This window comes from Bidens hawaiensis, unplaced genomic scaffold (genome assembly GCF_021521415.1).
Source record: "Bidens hawaiensis isolate Kalapana, Puna unplaced genomic scaffold, B.hawaiensis_p1.1 tig00055819_1, whole genome shotgun sequence".
In the NCBI taxonomy this organism is placed as follows: domain Eukaryota; kingdom Viridiplantae; phylum Streptophyta; class Magnoliopsida; order Asterales; family Asteraceae; genus Bidens; species Bidens hawaiensis.
In genome coordinates this window covers 1-5,405 of record NW_027500055.1, presented here as the reverse complement: position 1 = coordinate 5,405, position 5,405 = coordinate 1, and the positions used below count along the sequence as shown (strand labels likewise).

At 37.7% G+C, this 5,405-nt stretch overlaps 1 pseudogene; it reads left to right on the top strand.

The window, feature by feature from the left end:
* The first annotated feature begins 1,481 nt into the window (after nucleotides 1–1,481).
* LOC143601179 (putative galacturonosyltransferase-like 7 pseudogene) lies at nucleotides 1,482–3,188 on the top strand (annotated as a pseudogene).
* Nucleotides 3,189–5,405: the final 2,217 nt, after the last annotated feature.

The window sequence follows — 5,405 nt, the reverse complement described above, 5'->3', positions numbered from 1 at the left end:
CCCTAACCTGCTAAAGACATACCCCTGCCCCTTTGGAGTCGACACATTGCTATGCACAACCCGTTGGACCTTGGTTAGGAAACGGATAACTTACGGTGCCAAGGAGCCAAAGGTATCAAAATACAGAGGGACAAAAACATGTTGGTTCTCTTCGCAGGCTTTAGCATGTTTCTCCACCTTCTTTGTTTCGGCCCTTTTCATTGCTTGCCCAGCTACAAACCCATTATCCCTCAAACCAGCTAAGGGAGATACCCCTGTGAGGTCAACACAAGCGTGTTTTCCCCCGGCCCAACCAAAGACGAGCAAATCTACCGGTTGTAGAGTGGATCTCCCTTCCGTGGGGTCTGTAAGGAAGTTTACGGGGGCTTCCTTTTTAGCTGATATCCCAGCTCGCCTTAAGATGTACCAAAGAACGTCCCGCACCCAATCATGTCGGTATTTGAACCCAGGCATCTCCTTGCAATGAACCGCATGCTCTCCGAATTTATCCAGGCAAGCCTTATGGCAGATCGAACATGTTTCGTCTTCTGGGTACATTGGGACCATCAAACGGTACTTAAGAATGGCCCTATACTCGACCGCAGACATGCTTTGGCCCAAGCCATCAATCGGGATAACGGTCAGAAACTCTTGGGCATGAGGACCTTGTAAGCATTCAATAACCGCCTTCTGTCGGGGGGACAATCCAAAAACTTCTCCCAGGCTCTGAGCGATTTTGCCAAAATATATTCAAACCAAATTCTAATACCATACATATATCCATTTTTAATAATATAAAATAAAAAATATATATTTTAAGTTATTAGCGTGTTAAACGTGAGATTCAAATAGGATAATATATAAAATCATAGTGTGACAGTTTACCCTTATTTTTTCATAAACCTTAAAAAAATCATTTTCATCTATTTTTTTTTATCATCCTGACTGCTTTTCCCCGTTGTTTTCCGACTTTTACAACTTTCTCTATAATTTATCCAATCGCCCTAAGCTTTCAGTACTTAACAACATTTTTTTTCTTTTTTAAACAACTCAACTGATCCAGAAAATCAAACCATCTGAACTAAGACCGAACCAAACCGAACCAAATGAGACAATAGTCGGCCCGATCCGGTCCGGCTGAGTCCTTGAACTATATAAATTTCATACTAGAATGGATACACATGATATTTTGATCCCAATTAATACCATGATTTTCAAAAACAATATGATATTTTTTTCCATGATTAGAATTTTATATATAAATAGAGAGAGAGAGTAGATAGAGAAAGTGAGAGATAAACTCATAAAAGCCTATTTTTTAGCATATAGATATAGAAAATATTTATATCAATATATATCTTTTAAAATAACCTCAACAGCAAGCAGAGTATACAAATCTTGATTCCACCAACATAATATAAAACACTATGTCACCTCACAATCTCTATACCACCACCACCTCTATAAAAAAACAAAAATACAGTAATAATATTAATATTAATATTAATAATAATAACAAAACCTCTCTCCGTCCTTCCTTCTCATCTCCGGCGAGTATCGGAGGACGGAATCCTACCGCCGGCGACACGTCATCTCACTCCACACCACCGCATAGTGACGTCAGCTTCTGGTAATGCTTCTAATTGCTTCGTAATGCTTCTCAATTGATTAGTTAATTGATTAATTGATTGATTTTGCTTACGGTAGTACGGAAACCCTAGGTTTTATTATTATTATTATTATTATTATTATCATTATTATTATTATTATCATTATTATTATTATTATTATTATTATTATTATCCGTTCACGTACGACGTCGTTTCGCTAAGCTTAGAACGAGTGATAATAAGAGTAGTAGAAGTAGTAGTAATAATAATAATAATAATAATAATAATAATAATAATAATAATAATAATAATAAGATGCAATGGATGATTAGATTCTCAGCATTTGTAACGGCAACAATGGTGATGATTGTACTCGCTCCGTCGTTACAATCATTTCATCCAGCTGAAGCTATTAGATCTAGTTCTCACTCTCACATACACCGACAACGCGCCGGTAACCGACACTCCACCGGCGTGTTGTTCCGCACCGCGGCGGCATTCCGAGACACCGTAGGGTGTAAGCGTCTCTTATTTTCAACCTCCGGCGACGAATGTGATCCGTCGTTGGTTCACGTTGCGATCACGCTCGACTTCGAGTACCTTCGTGGCTCGGTCGCCGCGGTTCATTCGATTCTAAGACATTCCGCGTGTCCGGAGAGTGTTTTCTTTCACTTTTTGGTTTCGGATTTGAGCGTGGAAGCGGTGATCGGTTCGACTTTCCCGAAGTTGAAGTTTAAGGTGTATTATTTTGATCCGGAGGTTGTAAGGAAGTTGATCTCGACGTCGGTGAGGCAAGCGTTGGAGCAGCCGTTGAATTACGCGAGGAATTATTTGGCTGAGTTGCTTGAGCCGTGTGTTCGGCGCGTGATTTATTTGGATTCGGATCTCGTGGTTGTTGATGATGTTTCGAAGCTTTGGAGTACGGATTTGGGGTTAAAAACGATCGGTGCGCCGGAATATTGTCACGCGAATTTCACTAAATACTTCACCGCCGGATTCTGGTCAAACCGGAAACATTCGGACGTGTTTTCCGATCGGAATCCGTGCTACTTCAATACCGGAGTTATGGTAATCGATCTGGCGAAATGGAGACAGTTTGGGTACACGAAACGGATCGAAAAGTGGATGGAGATTCAGAAAACCGAGCGGATATACGAGCTCGGATCGTTACCGCCGTTTCTACTTGTTTTCGCTGGTCACGTGGCACCGATTGATCACGCGTGGAACCAGCACGGGTTAGGTGGGGATAATGTTAAGGGAAGCTGTCGGGACCTGCACCCCGGTCCGGTTAGTCTGTTGCATTGGAGTGGAAGCGGGAAGCCGTGGATTCGGCTTGATTCGAAGCAGCCGTGTCCGTTGGATGCGTTATGGACTCCGTATGATCTGTACGGATCGTACGGGCAGTCGACATGATTTTCGGAAACTTTTTTTTAATTTCTTTGTTTGTTTAAATTGTCAAGATTATGTTCATCATCTTCTTGTTTCATTTTGGTGGGGTTTATAGGTTTATGTTGTTTTGGGTTTTTCTGTATTCTATTCCATTATTTCTTGCATTTTGGTAATAAAGGTTAAAAGATATTCAATTAGTTTGTTTTTTTTTTATTTTTGGTAGGTTTTTTATGATGCTGAATGTATATTTTTTATTTTATTATATATAAGATTCATTTGATTTCTGTGAATCTGAAAGTTATTTATTTGCCATTGTTGAAGACTTATGGACAATGCTAACAATAATAATTTATATTATGAAATCGTCACAATTTGAACACGTGCAGTGTTAACAAGGTCTCAGGTTTGAATCTAGTTTCTATTCATTTTCTGGCTAAATTCGGTAAATGTCTGTAGATGAATCGTGGCCTCGCTCGTTAGTAGAGAGAATCTAGTTTCCACATGTTCATGGTCTGGTTCGGCTGGTTTTTATGATTTGATGGTTTAACAATTTTGGTTTTAAAAGGGATTTTTTTTTAAAAAGCATTTTTTTTTGTTATTTAAAAAAAATGATTGGATTTAAATATAAAATATATGCGTATCTTTATTTTTCTAAAAATAGAAAAAATACGAATAACAAATGTAACAAATGTTAAACAAACTGTAAACCTTTAAAACGAACTTTTAAACCGGCCAAACATGCGATTTACGCGATTAATCGAAGAAAGATGAGAGTTGACTATATTTTGATGATTTTACAAAATAAAAACAGTTTATTTTTTGAATTAAGTAATGTGATTAAGACATGGCAACAGACACTAACGTTCTCTTAACATTAAACTAATAATAAATATTTAAAAGTATATGAAAAACCAGTTGTGTTGGCTGCTAGCAACGTCTCCTTCCTGTCACTTTCTATTTTAAACAACACACGCAACTCTCGATTTTATTTCACTTACCTAATGCACTAATAATATACATTTATTGTACTAACATGATTAAATTAATGAGCTAAAAAACAGATTAATGTGCGTGTTAATGCATAGGTTGCTCATGTGTAGTGCATTGGTGGTTTGTTTGGTATGTATGTTCATGTTGTATCCGTATAAAATTATTTTGTACGTATCATTGACTGAGAACTGTACATGCGCTTACAAGAGATGACGAAGCTTGGGCTTAGTCACAATTGTGACTGAACTCACGGACTCAATAATTCAGAGTTGACCGTGCTCAATATCTATAAAAAATTTCAGACAAAATCACGAAAATTTAGCCACTAAGCGAAAAATGGCAGTGACCCCCCCCCCCCTCTTATACTTCGCCCTTGCTTACAAGTGGTTGTAAATGAGTTGAGTTACTCGAGATCGGCTCATTAAAAGCTTGTTACAAGTTGTGCTTAAACCTGAATTAAAGCTCGTTTAGTAAGAAAGCTCGAGCCTAATCTCACAGAGGTTCACTAGGTTTCCGAGTCTAAACCTGTCTTTTTATTTTTTAATTTTAAATATAATACAATGTCGAGTTTGAAAAAATTAACGAGTCAAGCTTCTAAAAGCTTAGACGTGCTGACTCGGCTCATTTACACCCCAACCTACAAATCCGATCTGATCCAATCTAGTTTAATCATAGTTTGGTTTGCCGGTTCATTATCTTGGACCAAGATTTGTACACCCTCGAAATTAGTACTGATGTCGACGACAGTTATCATCAGGCTTCTTTCCGGGTTTTCATAACGATACCTATTTGTATAGAATATTTAAGGGAATGGACATGGTTACACTAAGATGATGTTGCTAAGATATTAAAAGATGGTTGTAGTCCCACATGAAAGTAGAACATGTGTTTACAGCTAGCAACAGCCACCTCTTTCATTGTCAACACACAACTAGGGACCATATTTATATATTCATATTCCACCATTACAGTTGTTGTTGGTATTCACATGTACAACTATCAATGCACAAGTTGCAATACAATATACAACAATTAAAAACAGCTTTTAACAATATCAACCATCCATCCGTACCAACCTGACAAAATGGTGTTCTACATGTATTGCCAAAACATAATATGATGACATGTTGGCATGTTCTTCATCACAATCAAATGGGTCCATTTTAAACGTGCCTGACAAAACCTGTATTGTATCTTTTTAATTATTTTTTAAATTTGATTTGTGATTTTTGACTGATTAATTTAAGCCAGACAATGTCGGGTAGGTGTAAATAGAGGGGCACACGGAAACCGGTTAACCGATTTGTACCCGATTTCGTAACTGGTTACTAACCGCTCCAATCCTAAGCAGTTACTAACTGATACTAACAGCCGGTTAGTTATCGGTTTATATTATTGATTTTAAAACCGGTTATAAACCGGTTAACCAATTTTTTT